The 21,292-nt window shown below is 49.6% G+C and overlaps 1 protein-coding gene across 2 annotated transcripts in view; it reads left to right on the plus strand.

Annotated features, from left to right (window-relative positions):
- Positions 1 to 6,373: 6,373 nt before the first annotated feature.
- The window catches only part of Bend3 (BEN domain containing 3), a 38,968-nt gene continuing 24,049 nt past the window's right edge, over positions 6,374 to 21,292 (plus strand). The window contains exon 1 of one of the 2 annotated variants that reach the window (XM_021636434.2): positions 6,374 to 6,701. The gene's annotated coding sequence lies outside the window, so the exon portion shown is untranslated. Of the gene's footprint in view, positions 6,702 to 7,498; positions 20,308 to 21,292 lie in introns of those variants that run through there. The other variant, XM_060373684.1, reaches the window with a different exon arrangement.

Here is a 21,292-nt window from a genome sequence, read left to right on the forward strand (position 1 = left end):
TGACAATGTAAGCTTGATCTCCAGGACACACAGAGAGAGCAGACTTCCACAAGATGGCTTCTGAGTCCTATACACCCAAAACATCAATACATAAAAATGTGAAGAGGAAGATGAAAAGAAGAAGAGGAAGAAAAGAAGAAGAAGAGAAGTAGAAGAAAGAAGAAAAGAAGAAAGAAGAAGAAGAAGAAGAAGAAGAAGAAGAAGAAGAAGAAGAAGAGGAAGAAGAAGAAGAAGAAGAAGAAGAAGAAGAAGAAGAAGAAGAAGAAGAAGAAGAAGAGGAGGAGGAAGAAGAAGGGAGTGGCTGGGTGTGGCACATTCCTTTAATCCCAGCACTCCCAAGGCAGAGGTAGGCAGATCTCTGAGACTGAGGCCAGCATAGTCTACAAAGTGAGTTTCAGGACAGCCAGGACAAACCAACCAACCAACCAACCAAGAAAATCAAGAAACCCCAACATTTTAAAGTCATATTTAGTGTAAGTGTGCGCCACAGTAGTTGTGTGGAAGTCAGAGGACAACTTTCGGGAGTCAGTTCTCTCCTTTATAGGCCTGGGGTAACTCAGGTCATCATGAGTAATTTAAGTAGTTCTCATTTAGTTTTGTTGATCCACAACATGAAATCTTTCTCCTATCTATCTATTTATCTATCTATCTATCTCCTATCTGTTCATCCATCTATCCATTAATGGACTCACTATGTGGCCTGGCTTGATCTCAACGGGTTTTAAATGACATGCATGCCTCAGCCTCTTAAGTAGCTAGGGCTTCAGACAAGGGCCATCACAGCCTGTTTAAGTAACTTTTAGAAAGAGTCATCCTAAGAGGGTGGGACTGGGATGGGAGGAAAAGGGACTACAAGGATGTAAAGTGAATAAAATAAACGAGAAACAAAACAAACAAACAAACAGCCAACCAAAGGAAGAAAACATGTTCCGCTTCAGTCAGGCGTGGTGACGCACACCTACAATATCAGCTTTCCGGAGCCTATAGCAGGTACCTTGAATTTGAGGACAGCATTAGGCACATAGCAAATTCCCTGGAGCCCGGGCTATACATCGAGAATGCCTCAACAAACAACAAATCCTATCAATCAACTTGGACATGTCTCCTAGCACTTTTTCTCCCTCTTTTAAGTGGGTTTGATTGGCAAGGAAGCTCTCACCCTTTGGCTCCTGCTTGCCCGTCTTTGCAGAGATGAGCCTGCAGGTCCCGGGGCAGCCCCCTGGGCACAGGGGCCTTGGTGGCTAGAGTGCCTCAGGGCAGCACTCTCCGATTAGAGCGAGTTCCACTTCACATTGGCACTTGTTTTCTCAAGAGCTCGAGACTGAGCGGGACTGTAGCCGTGTTTATTCTCCATAGTGTTCTACCTTGAAGAATCCTAGTGTGCTAACGAGCTATCAATTAAAATCAGAGCTTGACAGCTGTGTTAGGTGTTTAAAATCTCAGACTCATAGATCAGCAAGAATGTATACTCATAAAGTGCTTGGGTGAAGTTTTTGTAGCTTTTCTTTCCTAATCTCACTTTGGTGGCCAGAGATGTAGCTCACTGCTAGAGCATGTGCTTAACATGTGCAAAGTCCTAGTGTCTGAGAGAGCATGTGCTTAACATGTACCAAGTCCTGGCCTCCGAGTAGCAATACAGGCCATTAGCAGAACACTCCTGGTCAAGAGACTAGTATTTCTGGCCTGGTTGGAGACCTGTCATTACAGTTGCGTAGGCCAATCACCTTGCCAAAAGACCAACCCTCAGGAAGGAGGGACTGCCTAGGAAGGCAGGCTCACCTTAAGCCATACTAAAGCAGGTGAAAAATAACTAGTTTTTCTTCTCCTTTATTTCTTTCCTTTTCTTTTTGTTATTGTTTTTTGAGACGTAGTTTGTCGGTGTAACAGAACCCTGACTGTCCTGGACTCAGTTTGTAGACTAGGCTAACCTGGAACTCACAAGAGATCCGCCTGCCTCTGCCTCCCTGAGTGCTGGAATTACAGGCATGGATCACCATGCCCGGCAAATAATTATTTAATGAGAAACTGTACTTTTCCTTCCCAGAATTCCTGACCCCTCCTGTAGACCCCACAGTGTACCCTGAGGTTGCCTTGAGGTTCATGATCCTGACTCGGAAAGGTGCAACTTTTTCTCTTCCTGTCAACAAGTTACGTTTTCTGATACTTTGGGCTTTACTCTCTTTACATCTCCCCTTCAGGTGCAGGGCTCTGTGTCTACCATGTGACCCCCTTGCCACCTTAAAAGGCATGCGTTTCCGTTTCCCCCCTTCTCTTCTCCTCTCTGGACATCTGCTGAAATCCATAGCTCGCTCGACCCCCTGTTGATTTTCTCTTAAACGCTAATGAAACCACCCTTGAGCTTTCACTTGAATCTGTTTTCTTGCTTTGTTTTGTCTTTTGAGACAGGATCTCTCTCTAATGTAGCCCTGACTGTCTTAGAAGTCACTACATAGATCAGGCTGGTCTCGAACTCAGGGATCTACCTGCCTCTGCATCTGGGATTAAAGTGTGTGCCACCACACCCAGCTGAGCCTGTTTTGAAGTTATTTTATCAATGAGACTAAGAAGCCAAGAGGGGACACCGACTTCCCAGGTGTTCCTAGGTTTCATCCCTTCCCCCAAAACCCACCTTATGTTTTCTTACACTAAGTAATAATGTGTCATATTATTTATCTATCATTCCACAACAGACAGACTTCCCTCCCCTGCCCTTTAACACAGTGGGACTGTCTTAGGCCGTGCCTTTTAGATGAAGCTACTGCAGCCTGTGTCCATCTCTAGACTGTGAGTGATCACAGACTCTGGAGCTGCTTTGGTTTGAAATTGAAGACTTGGCAAAATCATACACCCAGCAGGTGAGAGATAAAGTAGCAACTTCTCACAAGGAACAGTAAAATCGGTTTTGTTGTATTAAGACTTAACTACAAAAAGAAAAAAAGTTCCACTAAATATTGTCTTGGCAACTGTAAATACTTTTTAGCAATAGTTAAAAACCTAAATAGCAGGTAAAGTATCTGAAACCTAATGTGTGCCATTTACTATAGATCTATGAATATCTATGTGTCATGTATGTAGATCCTGTTCTTCATTAAATGCTGCATTAACTCCCCATTTTCTTTTATCCATCTGATGTTTCATGTAACATTGTACATGGCCATGGAAGCAATTTGCCCCTTGCAGTACTTACTCAGGGAAAAGGAGGAGCTGGGGATTAGGGGAACAGCCTCCTTAGCATGTACCCTGGACTGGCTTTGAGCCCCAGTAACAAAGGGGTGGGGGTGGGGGAGATAACTTTTCCTAATCCAGGTGTGGAGACACAGGCTTGAAGTCTCAGAATTGGGGGAGGCAGAGGCAGGAGGATCAGAAGGCTAAGGTCATTCTCTGCTAGCAAGTGGAGAGTGAAACTCCCTCTCAAAAAGAAAACACTAACAACAAAAAGCTTTCCAGATAAAGCATTTCAAATCCCCAGTTGTGGTGGCCTGCAGTTTTTAATCCCAGCATTCCTGAGGTGAGGCGGAGGCAGGTGTAAAAAAACACACACACAAAGAAATGGCTCAGCACCCACAGGACAGTTCGCCAGCTTTTTCAACTCCAGTTCCAGGGGATCTAACGCCCTCTTCTGACAAATGTGGGCGCTGCATGCATTTATACTTGGATGCAGTCAAAACACTTAGATTAAAATTAAAAAAAAAAATTTATTTTTAATCAAGCAGATCTCCCAGAAACGGTGTTGGTGTTGGAGTGGGGGAGGAGCCTCGAACACACAGCAATCCACCTTCCTCTGCCTCCCAGGGTGCTGGGATTACAGGTGTGTGCCCGTGCACCTGGCCTTTTTTTTTTCCTTTCCTTCCTTCCTTTCTTAATATTTCCGATTCTGTTTTTTTGAAATAGGGATCTCTGTGTAGTTCAGACTGCCCTGAAACTCCTTCTGTAGATAAGGGTGGCCTTGAAATCAGAGATCGGCCTGCCTCTGCAAAACACAACAAAAAATTGTCCCAGACACAAAACGCTCATAAAACAGTGGCCCAAAACTGCCTGTAACTCCAGTTCTTCTGGCCTCCTCAGGCATACACACACACACAAACACACACAGAGTATACAAAACATATGCATGAGTTTAAAAAAAGGTCCCAACACAAAATGCTCATAAAGACATGAAACTAAGTTTCTTTTCTAGGTAGTAATGAATCCTAGATATATATAATTCCACTAGATAGTAATGAATTAAATTCTGTTAAGTTCACACCCTCTGTTATTATTTTTTTTCTTTTGAGACAAATCCTATCAAATTTTGAGACAGGGTTTCTCTGTGTAGCCTTGGCCTTCCAGGAACCAACAGTGTAAACCAGGCTGGCCTTGAACTCAGAGATCTGCCTGCCTCTGCCTCCCTGACTGCTGGGATTAAAGGTGTGCATCACCACCCGGCCCACACCCTTTTAAAATTGGTAAATGGCCAAGTAAGGATGGCCATTTACCTTGAACGCTATTTACTAAAAACAAAAAACCACAACAAACCTTGTATTGGACAAAAGCTTAGGTATCTAACACTATGAACAAGGAAGTGAAGATTTCTATTGAATTTGTATCTTAGATAATTGAGTTTGTCTTGGAGTTCTCATTGTGAATGATTGGCCAAAGATATATCCGGTCACAATACAGGATATTGTTCTAAAAACCGAACACAGTCGCTCATTTTACGTCCTTAAAGCAATACAGCAAAGTGGCTTAAATGCAAACAGAGCTTAAGTGCTACTTCAGCTGTTACTGATTCTTGGGAAATCCTAGAAAACGGAACTACTGAAATGTAACGTCTCCTTATACAGTTCTAATCCTGTCACATTAAATTGATGGTGAGAGCAAAACTGCAGCAGGTTAACGCAGTCAAGTGCTGTATCATACGTGTTATCTAACGCGCAAGTGCAAAAGTCAAGTTCCCTAAAGAAATCCATGTGCTTCCACTCTGTCTCCGGGGAATGTATAAATTAACCACCCCCCCTCCACCCTCCTTTTGAATTTGAAGGGCTGCTATCTCGGGCCCATTCTTTTCATCATCCTGTTTTGAATGACACTGAGCGCGTATAGATTCTCCTCTGAAAGAACCCCTAGGATGCAGGGCTCCTTCCTCCGAGCGGCCACCTAATTTTGCATAGCAATCAGTGCTGACTTCTCCACGCCCGCAGCTCGGACGCCGTTCCAGAACGTTCCGCGCTTCCCCAAAGGGCTCCGACAACCGAACTCTGCGCCATCAGATCTCAAACCAGGAGGGGAGGAACTTGAGTAATGATTAAATCCCCTACTGGTGTGGTCGGGAAGACGCGGTTAATCCCTGCCCACACCTTAATTCCAACCCTCCGGGAGACCCGGCGGCCAGAGGGCAGCATGTGCGTCCTTTTAAAATCCATCCCACCTATTCACCGGCCGCGCGGCCCGGCCACATGCTCCCCTCTCGCAGCCAGTCAGCTATGGGCAGCAGATGGGCTCATTTGCATTTTTCTTTTTATACATTCATTTCCACCGGCAAATGAGAGGATTAATATATATATTTTTCTCCCCTTACGTTCCTCATTGTTTACCAAAACTACGCACGCGGCTTAAACCTCGACTCGGGCTCTTCTCTCAGCCACCCCCACCCGGAGTCCCCGGAAAGTTGGGAGAAGGCGAGGGGACAGGTTTCACGCCGCCCGTCAGCCCGGGAAGCCGGCAGCCACTTGGGTCTCTCTGCCGAGTTGGCGGCCGGAGTTTGTCCCCGTTTTCCGAGCTCGGCGCACACGCCCCGCGGGTCCGAGCGTGGGGCGCGAGGGTCGGCGAGCGCGTGCCCCGCTCGGCAGCCTCCAGCCGCAGAACCTGGGCTTCCCCGGAGAGGGCGGCCACGGTGCCGGGGGAGTGGCCAGGGCCAGCGAGCCCCGGGGTCGGGGGTCGTCCCCCACACCCCGACCCCGGGCGGAACTCGGGGAGTGGCGGGGGGACCGCGCGCCCCCTCCCCCCATGCCTCGGCGACCGGCGCGGCGCGGGAAGGTCCGCGCGAGGGTGCAGCGCCCCCGCCGAGCGAGCGCCCCAAACGCCGGAGGAGACACGCCGCGCTGCGCCTCTCCTCCCCCTCCTCCTCCTCCCCCCGGGGGTGGGAGAGGAAAAAAAAAAAAAAAAGTAGAGAAAGAGGCACCGGGGCCGCGCCGCGGCCGGGGGAGGCTCGGCGCTCGGCATGGCGCGGGGCGCTCCTCCCGTGGGCGCGGGCGGCCGGCCGGCGCGGGGCCCACGTGGGGCCGCACGCTGTGCCCGGGCCGAGCCCCGCCGCCCCGCGGCGCGCCCCGGCCTCCCCGCCGCCGCCGCTCACGCCCGAGCGCAGCCGCCGCCGCCGCCGCCGCGGGTCCCGCGTGTGCCCCGCTGAGGGGGAGGGGCGGCGCGGTGGGGGCGGAGGGCTCGAGGTTCCACTGCAGCGGGGGCTCCTGTGTCCTTGTGCGGAAATGACACACGGAGTCCCGTCACGTCACGCGAGAGCGCAGCGCACGGACACACACAAAGAGAGGGGGGAAAAAAGCCGCGGCGCCCGCCCGCCCGCCCGCCGCCCCGAGCCAGTCGGCGGGGCCGCCCCGGCCAGGCCCTGCGCGCTCGGCCCCCACTGCGGCCCGCGCGCCCGCCCCCCGCACGTGGCGCCCGAACTCGGCGCGGGCCCGCTCCGCCAAGTCCAACAACTCCCGTCCCAGGTGAGTGTGCTGGGGGCCCCCGGCGGGCGGGCGGGCGAGCGAGCGAGCGAGCGGCCGCCGCCGTCGCCTCCCCCTCCGCGCGCCCGGGAGCGGGGGGCAGCGGGCGCCCACGGGGCTCGCCGCGCCCATTGTGCCGCGCGCCCCTTTGTGCCCGCTCGGAACGCCGCGACTCCATGGCGTTCCGGGAGCACGCGCGCTCTGCCGCGGCCGGGGAAGAGGGGAGGGAAGCGTGGGGGGGGGGAGGGAGGGAGATCGCGCGGTGGAACGGTCCGCGCCGCCGCCGCCCGGCCGGCCCCGCTCACGCCGCGCGCCGCCTCTCCACCCCCGCCGGGGTCCCCGCGATGGAGCGGGCCGGGGACCGCCGGGCGGCCGCCGCGCGGCTTCCCCGGGCGCTCGCGATCGACCGGCCTGTGAACCGGGTGGCGGCGGAGGCGGGGGTTGGCGGGGGGGGGGGGAACGGCGCGGCGCGGCGTGTGGACGGGTGTCAGAGGGGGCGGGGAGCGGGAGGCCCCCGGAGCCGCCGCTCGGAGGGACGCTGCTGCCCCGGGGAGACGGCGGCGGCGGCGGCCGGGAGCCGGGAGTCCGGGTGGGGCGAGCCCCGCCGCTAGGGGGCGCGGTGCCCTCCCGGGCCGTTCCACGGAGCTCCGTGGTTCCCGCTGCCCGGCTGGAGGCGGGCCCGGCGCGGCGCCCTGGGTGTGCGCCCCGGTTGGCGCGAGGCCTTCCCTGGCCCGGGGCGTGGGGGGCAGAGGCGTCCCCGGGACGCTCGGCGCCCCTCGTGACTCGTCCCCGCTCCGGTGGACGAGATTTCCCACGCAGCCTGGGCTCTGCCGGGCCGGGGGCTCTGCCGGTGCCGGGTGGCGAGGGCCTTGTGCGCCGGCACCGGCTCCTCTCGAGTTTTTTGTTTGAAGTTTTTACTGAAGTACGAGTTTGATCGCTCGGGCGGCCCACTTGGGAGAATTTTGGAGGCGGAGGCTAGCCGAAGATGCTCCGAGTTAGGGTTAAGGGCTTGGGAGTCAGGAAAACGTGCTTTTGAAAGTAACTTTTGAATGTTTTCCTGTACATCACACGTCATGGGGCAGAGGGTAGAGTGCAGGAAAGCTCAAGGGCTAACGAAACAGAGGCGAGTGGAGAGTTTGTGGCCACCTTGGTATGCCCAAGATAGAGAAGGTTTTTCTTTTTTGTGACTATCTGCTCTTACTTTATAGGTGTTTAGTTTTAGTTTAGTTTTTTTTTTTTTCTCTCCAAGTTTTGTTTTGACCGCTGTGCGCTTGTACGTGTTCCACACGCACGCCTCGTATCTGGGAGGTCAGAGGAGGGAGTTGATCCCCTGGAACTGGAATTACACATGGTGGTGAGCAGCCACGTGGGTGCCGAAAACCCATCCCACGTCCTCCTCAAGAGCAACAAGTGCTCTTAAACGCTGAGCCATCTCTCCAGCCCCTAGTTTAGTTTTATATCACTTTACAGAACCTCAGCTTCCCTGAATGCTAGGATTTGGGCAGGTTTTTTTTTTTTTTTTTGTCTGTTTGTTTTTCCTTCTTGAGACAGTCTCTTGTGGCCCAGGTTGGCCTCAAACTTGTTATGTAGGCCTAGGTGACTGTGAACTGCTGATTTTCCTCCACCATTCAAATTGGGATTACAGGTATACCCTACTGAACCCAATTTTTGTGATGCTGGATGGAAACTAGGGCTTCAGTAATCTAGGCAAACACCCTACCATCCCCAGCTCCTAGATTATTGTTAATTGTTTAAAAACCTAAACTGTTCTATTCCCGTTTACACCGGACTACCTCAGGTCTGAGAATGTAGTAGGTGGTCACTAAATGCACTAACTGAATGAAAGACTTCTCTTGAATTGCAGGTGGGAAAAAAGATGCATCAGAGCAGCCAGTTCCTGCTACTTGGCTAGCCTCTGTTCCTGGGCATTGGGATCAACAGAGAGAGCACATGCCTTTCCTTTAACTTCCATCACTCAGCCGGGCAAAGGCAGGCCGATCGCTATGAGGCCAGCCTGGTCTACAAATCGAGTGCAGGACAGTCAAGGCTACACAGAGACACCCTGCCTCGAAAAAAAACAAAAACAAAAACAAAACAAAAAAACAAAAATCCAACCAAACAAAAAAGCAACAAGTAGTACCTACAGGCCAGTTAAATGGCTCAGTGTGACTGTTTTATAGCCTTGTCATAGACATGAAAAGGCAAAAATAAATAAACCTTATTGTATCAAAGTTCCTGTCAGGCTCATTAGGTACCTATCACTCATTATGGACTTTACCAGAGGGTTGTTTGTTTGTTTTGGTTGTGTGCTTTTTTTTTAAGGACGGGCCTGGAGCTTGATATGTAGCCAGGCTGGCCTTGTACTGATCGAGATCAGCCTGCCTAGGCCTCCCAAATGCTAGGATTACAGGTGTATTGCGCCACACCTTCATTTTTGTTTTTGAAACAAGCCATGGTTGCTCAGGCTGTGTGGTGGATTAGGCTGGCCTCAGACTCAGAGATCTGACTGCCTCTGCTTCTTGAGTGTGGTGATTAAGGGCATGTGCCCACCTCCACCATCTGGCTTCTGTTTTTTTCTGAGACTGGGTCTCACTGTGTATCCCAAACTAAAGTGGTCTTTTGTTTTGTTTTATTTTTCAAGACAAGGTGTCTCTAGCCCTGGCTGTCCTGCAGTCTGCTCTGTTGGATCAGGCTGGCCTTCAACTCAGGGATCCACCTGCCTGTCATCATCCCTCCTGCCCCAGTGCTGGGATAAAGGTGTGGGCCACCATGCCCAAGGCAGAAATGCCATTTTATTGAAGTTATTTAACAGGAAAGCTTAATGCTCTTTCTCCACACACACTCACTCATTCTGAGGACCTTTTTGCCACCAAAGGAAAGAAGCTGGCAGAATGAAACTTAGGAAGAGGAAAATTAGACTCAATCCTGACAGAGGTTTATTGGGTGAAAATTTAAGATCCTGTAGGAGTGTCCTGCCTACGGTTTTTTTAGAATTGCCTAGAAAATCCCTGAAACGATAGGAAGGAAACAGTACACTTTTATGAATTGTGTTAGCACCAACATTTATTTCAAATACATCCAGTTACATAAGGTGGAGACATGAAGGTTGTTAGCCAACCAGGAATAATAATTTGTACCGGAGACTAGAGAATAGTGTGTGTCTGCTTGTCTGTGTGTGTGAGCAAGTGCCTTAATTTTGGGGAGGAATAGTTGCCGCTCCAATCACATTATACCCACTACCGAGCAACGTAACTGGGTACTAGTTTTAGAATTAATTTTAGTAGTAGAACTTTTCTATTCTGGGGTTTGGAGGATCTGTCCATGTTATCTTTTTCAGCCCTGGGTTGACTTGTAACTTGCTGTGCAAACCAAGCCGGCCCAGAACTTATGGCATTCTTCCTGTCCCTGCTTCCTGAGTTCTGGGATTACGGAAGTATACTTCTACACCTGTTTGGGGTTTTGCTGTTTTTTGAGACAGGGTTTCGGGTAGTCCAAGCTGGCCTTGAATTCGCTACAGCCTCTCAGTCTTCCAAATGCTACCATCACAGGGGTGGGCCGCCTTCTCTTCTAGTTGATGAAAAAGTTAATATACATAATTGTGCACTTTCACTTTCTCAGCCATCTCTCCTAGATGATGAATTAACACCCCCCCCCACACCGAGTATATAGAGACAAAAATGAATTATTTTTTGTTGTTGTTGTTGTTGTTGTTTTTTTTTTTTGAGATAATTTCTCCCTGTAGCTCTGGCTGTTGTATAGCAGGCTGGCCTTGAACTGCCCGCCTTTGCCTCCCTGAGCACTGGGATTACAGGCAGGCCACCGCACCTGGCTAACGATGAGGATTTTGGTTTGGTGAGCATTGCCCTGCTTTCAGCCGTTTCTTTTCCCTGAGCTGACAAGGGCCTTCTCCCCCTTCCTGAGGATGCAATATAGTATTTCTTTGAGCATCGTCTCTACCCAAAGCTTCTGAGTTCTGGAACTAGGGTGCACGCCAAGCCAAGAGCTCTGCATTTTAGCATTCTGTCTCTAGTGTGTGAACAGGGCACTGTTTTTTTCTAGAGTGGTGGTTCGTGCCTGGCATGTTAGTTAGAATTTTGTCTGAAAAGCAGACTTATACAAACTTGTTTTAGAACTAAAGTCTGCTCAGCAACTCCCTGATTATAACCCTCTCACTTGCTTCTTTCTTTTTGTTTATTTGGGGGATAGGGTTGAGACAAGTGCTTGTCACGTAGCATGTCTCCAACACACACAAGCCCTCATCCTCTCCATCAACCTTGGGATTGCAGACACACAAGTCCATGCTACTGAGTCCTGCTCCTCTTTTTTTTTTTTTTTCCTCAAGGTCTTTCTCTGCAAGACCAGGCTGTTCTACAACCCAAGATTCTTCTGCCTCTGCTCACTCAGTGCCAGGATTATAGTCAATATACCACCAACCATCTCAGGCCAACAGCAGAGACTTTCTTGAGATACCCATTTGAAGTCAGTGCTGTTAAGTTTGAGGGAAATGTTCTTTAAGAGTGTCACTCTGTAGTCAGGCTGGTCTTGAACTCCTAGATATCAAACTCTTAACTTTTTTTTTTCGGCCAATGGTCCTTTTCTGTTTTGTCCATCTGGTTTTCATTTATTGGTGACCACTATGACTGCTTCAGGAGTCACTCACATGCAGGGTCTGAGCTCGGCGTGAGGGCTGGACCAAAACTTGCCTGGCTGTGCCCAGAACGCTAATTAGCTCGTGTGCTCCAGAGACAGGACGATTGAAAAAGTAGGCGACACAAAGGAAGCGCGGCTTCTGACTCTTAGGACAGCGAGTCCCCTTTGTCCAGGCTGGAGTGGATGCTGGAGCCTGCTGCCTGCCCTGTCCTCCTGGGGCTGGTTTCTGGATGCCAGGCCTACGGGGGAGCCCTTCCTCAGGCTAAGGAGACCCTAAGTGGAACCTGTTAGCAGAGGAAGATAGGACTTGCAGGCAGACTCAGAAAGCTCAGGGGCCAGCGGGCTGGAGCGTGGCTGTGAGGCGTGTGGGTGAGCAGGCGGGGCTGAGTGTGGCTGTGCTTGCTTCCATGCCTGCCGGATGAGGAGGGTGTGCACTGACTGCAGAAGGAAGGCAGTGACAATTACGGTTTTAGAGAAATGCAGGGGCAGTTGCTCTGGTTTTCTGAGGACTGGTGTTTCTCAAACTGCATTTGCAGATGTGTCTAAAAATAGAAACACATTGCAAACGTCCTGCAAATCCCATGGGTAGGACACCACTGCCAAGAGTGCCTGTTCTGAGAGCGCCGAGGCTCTCGGCCGACCTGTGAACCCAGAGACAAACCCCGTGAGGGCAGATGGCATGGGAACAGTCTTCCAGCCCTTGGGAGGACACTTGACTTCATTTCACTCCAGCTTGTTTCTTTCATTTGAAAGAAAATTAATAAACTTACTTAGCAAAACTTTTAAGACGTTTATTTTAACTTTGCAGTTTCTTTTTTTTTTTTGCTAAAGGCTGTAAAGTATGGCACACACTTTTAAATCACAGCTATGGAGTCAGAAGCAAGAGAGCCATGAGTTTAAGGACAGCTAAGCTACACAGTGGGATTGTCTCAAAAATTTAAGGTTTACTTTAAATTTTGTTTTATCTTCTATATGTGTATGTATGTGCCTGGGTGCCAAGATGCGTGTGTGGAGTTCAGAGGACAACTTTTTCAGTGAGTTGGTCCTCTTCGTTGTGAGGGTCCCGTGGGTTGAATTTAGTCCGGATGCTAAGCATATCTACCCACTGAACCATCTCACTGGCCTTAACCTTTATAAGAACAGCATCTTGAGTGCTGTATGGGAGGTACCACTGACTGACTGAGAGATGGAGACAGGGTCTCACTGTGTATTCCTGGCTGGCCTGTTACTCACTATAGACTGCATTGTCCTCAAAGTCGACAAAGCTCCTCTATGGATGGGCACTGTGCCCTTTGTCCTTGTTATACTTCGCATGGTGAGGTAGGTGTGCTCAGTTTCACAGAACAGAGACCTAAGCCTTCGGTGGGCAAGCAGCTGTGTGGGTATAAATGCTAAATGTTCTAACAGGCCTGAAGAGATAAATGGCTCTTTAGAGGACTTGGGTTTGCTTTTTTTTTTTTAGTACCCACATGGCATCTAACAACTGTCTATAACTCCAGTTCCATGGGATTTGAGACCTTCTGACCTCTAACTACTGAGCCATTTCACCAGCTCAAATTCTCCTTTTTGAGGCAGGGTCTTGACTGTGTGGCTCTGGCTTGCCTTAAACTAAAAGAGATCTCCCTGCTTCTGCCAGCCAGCATCACCGCCATACCTGGCCAAATTTCATTTTCTTAGGGCAGGTTCACTTGTCCCTTCCTTGGTCATTTGAGAGGGCCCCTCTGGCTGGCAGACAAGGTCAGGGGTCTGGGCCCATGGGATTAGGGAAGGTGACCAGCAGGCTTCACTTCCAGTCTTCTAGGAAGGCTGGAGTGAGGCCGTCCACCCGGGAGTCCCCCAACCCTTCTCAAGTCTGGTCTGTGTCACCCCCTCTCAGTGAGGCTCAGAGGGGGACCCACAGTGAGGTGGGCGTGAGGGTTGTGTGGGAAACCCTTGGAATATGAAGCCAGTGCACAAACCCTGCTCTAGCTACCCTTTAAGAGTGGTCCTCTGTGTAGCTAGAGCTGTCAGGTGTAGGTGTGGCAGCTGTTAAAGGAAGGGTTAAAGGAAGCTTTTAGTTTTCATTAGGCCCTTCAAATCCTTGACTTTGTTTTAGTGACGTCATCTTTGACATGATTGGCGCATATTCTCGCTGCTTTGCCTTTTGTGTGTAAGGGACTATCAAACCGCAGCCCCCATTGTTCTGGGCTCCAGTTAATTCCTGCCTTTTGTTGTTATTTTGGGATGGGGGCTCCTCTGTATATTCCTGGCTGTCCTGGAACTTGCTCTGTAGATCAGACTGGCCCCAGAGACCCGCCTGTCTCTGCCTCTCTAGTGCTGGGGTTAAAGTCGGGCACCATCACCCGGCTACTCCCTACTCTCGAGGCTCACAAGCTCAGGGTAATCTGTCTGGAGGTGAGTGTAGAGCTTTACGTCAGGAAACAGACCCTGAGGTGAGGAGGATTTGACTGCTTGGGTCCTCCCTTGCCCTACACCTCAGCCTGCTGCCAGCCCTCATGGCAATTTCTGATTTAATGGGGCAGAATCTGGAGTCAGCTGGCTGGGATTGAACCCTAGTAGCACTTCTCGTTTCTGGGTCTGCTGCTTGTCCTGTAGCTGCCCCTGCTCTCTGCACAGGGTCTCATTTCTCTTGTTCTGGCAAACACCTTTCAGAGATCTCAAAGCATGGGTGCTGCACCACCCCAGCTACCCGATGGCCGCGCTGGAAAACTGTTCTTCTGGAACCTGGGAATAATTAGGGAAAAGACAGTGGTCCTGCAAGGAACTGCCACTGAAGTGTCCCAGCTTGCGTCATCCATCCTGTTTCTTGAGGACTGGTTCCCTAGTCAGATTCTGCATAGCTCCCTCCTTACTCACTTTCCACCTGGCCAGTCTTTCTAGGCTCCTTTTCTGCTCAGCTCCTACCTCACCTTCCTCCAGGTGCTCAGCTCCAGGGACCTCCAAAGAAAAGACCACATCTAAGAATCTCATCACTCAGACCAAAGCCCAGCAAGTGGGACATTTCACCCCAATGAACTGCTCACTTCATTCAGGCATGTCCAGCCTTTTGATACTGTGATACGATATGAATGTTTATGAAGTTCGTGATGAAGATGGGCACAATCAAGTTACAAAAGAAAAAATTTCAAATGTCTTTTAAGTTTGCAATTTTTGTTTAGCCATTTTCAGAGTACAAGCTGAGGGCCACAGGTGAATGCCTCTGCTAGACTATTTCCTTTTCCAGCTGCCAAACCTGTACATGACTAGCTGCGGCCTCGCCGAGTCCACGTCAGCAGGCTTGTTCCTCCCCTGGAATTTAGCTCATCTTGAAAAGTGTAGTGTTTTGGGGGTGGTGCCTGCCTTTAATCCCAGCACTGGGGAGGCAGAGGCAAGCAGATCTCTGTGAGTTAGAGGTCAGCCTTGTCAACCAGGCAGGACTATGTAGTGAGACCTTGTCTCAAAAACAAAAAGAACTCTTTTCTGTATCAAAGAGTTTCACACTTATTATAGAATATTTGGAAAGTAGAGGAAATTCTGAAGAGTCAGCCATAATCCTGCTAATTGGGGGTAATTAACATTTTGGCATATTTTCCTCCAGCTGCTTTTATGGCTTTTAAAATTACATAGTTGGGGTATTCCAGGTGAACCTCGAAGTATGTTACTATTAATTGGGTAGCCTTATAATGAACAATTGGTTTTGAATTCTGCATATAATTTAATGCCCATCTATCTCTTCCTGCCAACTGAGGATTAGAAGTCTGCTTAGGAAATGTGTAGGCCTTGACTTTGTAGCTTTGTATGGTGGAGAAAACAACAGTGATCGAAGGCCACTCAGTCTGGGGCACACTCCCTTTGTTCTCTTCTGTGTTCTTCTGCTCAGCTCTTTGCACAGTTTGTCTGTCATTGATAGGCCAGTGAGCTCTCCCCACCAGCATCCTCCCTGGCCAGACCTCTTAGGGCACTCAACAGAAGACAGGCTGTGAAATGAAAATGAGTATGTGTGTCTGTCCTCCCTCCTGCCAGTTCTCTGCTCCTGACCTTTGCCTTGTTGACCTGCTTAGGGCTCAGAAGTTCCAAGTGTTTGAGGACTTGTGGGTAATAGAAAGGTCCAGTCCAAGGTCTTTAGAATATGCATGTGATAAAGAAGATTGTTACATCTTGGTGAACATTGACAAAATTACTTCCTAGTGGATTTACCCCCTTCTTGTAGTAGCTTTGGTTAATACTCTCTTCTGAAAGAAAAAAAGGATTTCATGGGTCTGTGCTGAGTTCGCTGATGGCTCTGTGTGTAAAGGCATTTTGTTATCAGGCCTGAACATCTGAGTTCTATTTCTTGGACCCTCATGGTGGAAGGAGAGAACCAATTCCCACAAGTTGACCTCTGACCTCCATATGAGCACTGTGGTAGATATGCTCCCCCCTCCCCACACATATACACCTGAATATAAATAAACTGAAAATATTTGCAGCTGGGTGTGGCAACTCACCCCTGAGACCGGTCTCAGCATTTGAGGGGTAGAGGCAGAAGAGCCAGGAGTTAGACACAGACTCAAATAAACAAAATATTCTGTGGTGATAAAGAGGTCATGGTCATAAGAAGGCCAAATCGGAAGGATTATCCCAAAATCAAGGCCAGTCTCTGCTACATAGCAAATTTCAGGCCAACCTAGGCTACAGAGTAAGACCCTGTTTCAAAAAATAAAGGGGGTGGGGTGGGGTTCCATGTATTGGCTCAAACCTGAGGGCCCAGCATTTGCCCTAGTTAGGGTTACTTCTGACGAAACACCATGACCAAAAGCAAGTTGGGATGGAAAGGGTTCACTTCCACATTGTAGTCCATCAAAGGAGGTCAGTGCAGGAACTTAAACAGGCTAGGAACCTGAAGGCAGGAGTTGATGCAGAGGCCATGGAGGGGTGCTGCTTACTGGCTTGCTCAGCCTGTGAGTTTTTTGAGACAGGGCTTCTATGTGTAGCCCTGGCTGGCCTAGAACTCACAGGAGATCCTTCTTCCAGCTCCTCGAGAGCTGGGATTAAAGGTATGCACCACCACCCCTATCACTGGCTCTCAGCCTGCTTTCTTTTAAAATCCAGCCCTGGAATGGCCCTACCCACAATGACCTAGGCCCATCCCAATTAATCACTAATTTAAAAAAATGCCCTACAGCTGGATCTCATGGAGGCATTTTCTCAATTGAGGCCCCCTTTCGGATAATTTTAGCTTGTGTCAAGTTGACTTAAAACTACCAAGCACGCAGGGGATTTTGAGAGTTCAAGTCACATGCTCCGTCCCCCCCCCCCAATAATCAGAAGTAGTGGGACAAAAACTGAAGCTGAGGAAAATATTTTGATCTTTATTATTTTAAAATAACCATAGTGATAGATAAAACCACTGTAAGATAACATAAAAAAACATTTCGCAGTGTAGCTATGTATATGTAATATACATAGTAGCTTAGGAGGGTCTCAAAGTCACTGTGGGTAGGTGACCCGCCTCTCCATCCTGCTTCCATTGATTTTTGTGCTGGGATTAGAGGCATGTACCACCATGCATGGCTTCAGAGAACTGTGTGTGTTGTGTGTCTGTCAAGGTCTCATATCCCAGGCTGCCTTTCTTTTTTTTATATATATATATTTATTTATATGTATCCAGTGTTCGGCCTACATGCCAGAAGAGGGCACCAGATCTCATTACAGATGGTTGTGAGCCACCGTGTGGTTGCTGGGAATTGAACTCAGGACTTAAGGAAAAGCAGCCAGTGCTCTTAACCTCTGCTCTGGGCCATTTCGTCAGCCCCCGCCTCCACCCCCCCCCCTTGCTGCCTTTGAATTGGCTATGCAGCTGAAGATGGCCGTGGATTTCTGGCCCTCCTGCATCTCATATCCTGCATGTTGGGACTTCAGGCATGAGTCACCATGCCTTGTCGCCGTGCCAGATTTATGTGGTGCTGGGCTTCCTACCCAGGACGTGGAGCCGCTCGGCCAGCAGGGTGCTCACTGACCCACATCCCCAGGCCTCACTGCTTCTCTGGACACAGGTTGTTTTGTTTTGTTTTGTCTAGCTGCTCCATTGGGAAAAAGCTGGTGTGTGTGTGTGTCTGTGTGTGTTCTAAAATTGAAGGTTGGCTGAGGAACAAGGTTCTGAAAAGGAGTGCGGTGTGAGCCGCTGGCTCCTCTGTAACCTACAGTTTTGCAATTGGAAAGAATGTCTGTGGCATGCTAGGCATCCGCGTCTTTGGGTCCACCCACAAACAGCATGTGACCCTCCTCCAAGCAGATGACCAGGAAGTGGAGGTAGCAGTGTGATACACATCTCCTTTCTCCTAGCCTGGGGATGCAGGGAGTGATCTGTCCCACCTCTTCTGGGAAGCTCCCTGCACTGTGGGGCTAGCGAGATGTCTTTCCAAGCAAATATCTGCCCCGCTTTTCAGGTAGCTTTCTTACAGCAAAAGGAGATTTGGGTTCCTCAGTTGCTGCTGGACCAAGACCTGAGCCTGGTTTGTGTTCCTCAAAAGCGCTTTCTAGAGCACAGTTGGTGATTCTGTTTTCTGCCCGCCTGGGTAGGAGGTGCGCACTGACTTACTGTCAAGCCTGGTTCTGCCGCTCCTTCGCCGGGATGCTGAGCAAGCTCCCCTCCCCGAGATTCCATATGATAGGTTTGGGATTAAAGCTGCCCTGGGCTAAGGCGGTGCTGGTGTGTAGAGCACCCAGGACGTCATCTATCTCCCCATCGTGAAGCAGAGGTAGCTTTGGGTGATTGTTCAGCTTTTCACTGCGTTCCTCCTGCACTGGCCTTGTCTTGGCTTCATAGTGCATTCTAAAGCAGAAGCACTCTAGGTGTCCCGAATGTCCAGGAAGCCGGGCAGGCCGCTCTCCTCTAGCTAAGGCCTTCTTGGGTCCTTCCAGTCTCTCCTGCCTACAGGTGCCTCACATGTTGCACCTCCTCTGTCAGTTTCTGGGCCTCACAATTAGGTGCTAAATTTTCTGGTGTGGTCTCACGTGGTTCAGAACATCTGGCTCAGCAAGTCTCATTCCAACAGATTCCATGAGCAGATGGGGTGCTGTGCATCTGCCTCTCAGCTCCACAGTGCTCCCTGTCCCTGTGTGACTAGTACATAGTAGGGAGGCAGGTGTGATGGTGAATGAGTTCCTCTCTTCCTCATCCTGTTGTTTATCCCTTAATGGTTTTTCATGTAGCCAGAGTCTTTGCAGGGCATTTGCATCACCACTTCTTACCCCTCAAACCATCTGCTGTCTCCTTCCGTTCCTCCTTTTTCTCCCAAGAACATAATGTGTAACCAGGCATGGCAGGTGGTGCTTGCCCGTAAGTCATCTCAGCTGTGGAGAATAGGCAGGATAGGCCCAAGGTCAAGCTGGGCCGCCTAAAGGTCAAGGTCAGAGCTTGGGCTGCAGAGCAAGATCCTGTCCCAAAGAGCGTGATTTGTAGAAGGTACCTGTTTCTGACAGCTGTCATTCATTTCTCCTTATCTCTTTGGCTCACCTTTGTCCTGGAGGGAATAGGGTATGTGATTGTGTGACAGTGTTTCCAAGGGCAGTGGACAGGCTTGGGCAGGCACTCCAGTGATCTGAAGTGTGTTTTCTAATTGAGCCCCGGGTCTGGGAGTGGGATCTGAGCTCCTTGCCGGCATTGTTAAGCTTTCTGACTGCTGAGGGACTTCCAGCAAGGTTTACTTGTTGAGGTAGATGGAAGTTGGCAGTAAAACTTATCTCTGGTAAAAATAGCGTGTGTACCCTTGAAATTGATGTTTTGTTTTCTGTCAGTATCACTTTATATTGTTCAAGTATGAGATAGCTTGGTGAGTGGGGATTATTTTTTTTTTAACTTTTTATGATTCTTTGTGGTTTCCACATCATGCACCCCAGTCCTGCTTATCTCCCCCCCAAAATAAAACACAAACACACACACACACACAGAAAAACAGTGTGGAAGCTATGGTATGTCACAGTGCGCCCCACGGTATGTCCCTCTGTCCATACATCTTTACTGGCAAATGCTGGTTGCAGTGAGTCATTGGTGTGGTTCAAGGTCTCTGGCTCCTGTCACACCATCTATATTGGATTCTACTGGGACTCGTCCCGCTTATCTGTTGTTGCCCTGTGTCGTGGAGATCCTACAGCTTTGGGTCAGCAGGACTGGCCCTCTCACCAATCCCAACTGTTCCAGGTGATACCGATTTTGGGATGGGCCAACTCAGATCTGGGCGCAGGCTCTTACTCATCCTCACCACCAGGGTGAGCTCTCCAGCACTGCTCCGGCTAGGTCACCCAATGCCTCCGTTGGCAGGAGGCAGGGTCAGCTCTCCTGTCATGCCCTTGGGCCCTGCTTACCCTACCCGTATCTCCAGGGCCAGATCCCTGCACACACCTTTGCAGCACTCGCTCTCCTACCCTCTGGCCCTCGCCAATGGAGGGGCCAGCTCTCCCGGCTTGTTGCAGGTGGTGAGGGAAAGATGGGGACATCACCCCCACAAGTGGGAATCATTTTTAAATTCAAATAAACTTTGCTTTAGTCCTCTGCAGTGGTAATGCAGGGATGAAAGACTGACTCCTGGACTGACTCCTGATCCTAGCAAAGCTTTGACTCCCTAGAAAATTGCTTTTGTGCCTGTGTTCCTATCGTTAGGTTGGCTGGTGTTTTGTTTTATTTTGAGACAGGGTTTCTCTCTGTAGCTCTGGCTGTCCTTATGTGTAGACCAGGCTGGCCCAGCTGCACAGTCACGGAGATCTACCTGCTCTCACCAGAGTAGGGATCATAATACAGGCTTGCACAATCGTGCCCAGCCTGGTAACCAATTTTGAAGTTATTATTGTGTGACTAGATCACCTCGAGATTGTCTCTCTTGTCCTCTGCTTTCCACTTACCCCTCTGAAGCAGGATCATATGTCAAACAAAAATGTATTTGTAGTTACCTGATTCAGCTGAAGGAACCAGCAGTCCCCAGCACCAACAGTAAAGGATACGGTAAATACAGTTTTTCAAATGTCACTTGGATTTGTGTGTGTGTTTGTAGACTTTGGGGGGTAGCAGAGACTCAGTGGTGGTTTCAGTGATGCTGTGAGTTCCATCGTGGCTGGCACAGTTGCACAGGGTTGGTTCTATCTGTGCATAGAGAAACAAGCCCTCCTCTTACCTCAGTCCGCATTTGGTCTGTTTGAATTTCCCTCCATGCTGCTTCTGAAGGAAGGGTTGCATGAGTGATGTGCCGTGAAAATACAGTGGGACCTCGTGTGTAGCTTTACATTTTCTGATAGTTTACTTTTAAAAATAGGTGCAATTGGGAGAGATGGCTCAGTGGTTAAGACCTCTGCTCTTACAGGGGAATTGAGTTTGTTTTCCAGCATGCACACGGTGGCTCTCAACTGCCTGTAACTCTAGGCCCAGGGGTCCCATGCCCTCTTCTGGCCTCTGTGAGTACCAGGCATGCATGTGGTATACAGTTATATGTAACCAGAACACCCATATACATAAGTGGATATAATTAGCTTTAAAAAAAAATAAATGAAATTGAGAAATCATTTTCTTTAGCTCAATAAGTCTATTTTTTGTTTGTTTGTTTGTTTTTGTTTTCGAGACAGGATTCCTTTGTGTAGCCTTGGCTGTCCTAACACTAGCTCTGTAGATCCACCAGCCTCTGCCTCCCAAGTACCAGGATTAAAGGCGTGCACCACCATGCCCAGCTCTTCTTCAACTTTGTAATTCCTGGGCAGGATTTATAAGCAGAGATGAGAAAAGGACCATCCACACTGGAGTCTTAGAAGGTCAATTTGTTTGCTCAGGAACATAGTAAGTGGTTCTCAGTCAGCATCCTGTTGATAAAGTCTTGCAGCCCGCTCCAAACAGGGAAAGGCATGGCTGCCTCTGCAGACACCCACGGAGGGTGTGTTAGCCTCACTTGGTGGTGCACACCTTTAATCCCAGCACTGGAGGCATAGGAAGCAGGTCCCTG

Source organism: Meriones unguiculatus, chromosome 20 (genome assembly GCF_030254825.1).
Source record: "Meriones unguiculatus strain TT.TT164.6M chromosome 20, Bangor_MerUng_6.1, whole genome shotgun sequence".
Lineage (NCBI taxonomy): Eukaryota > Metazoa > Chordata > Mammalia > Rodentia > Muridae > Meriones > Meriones unguiculatus.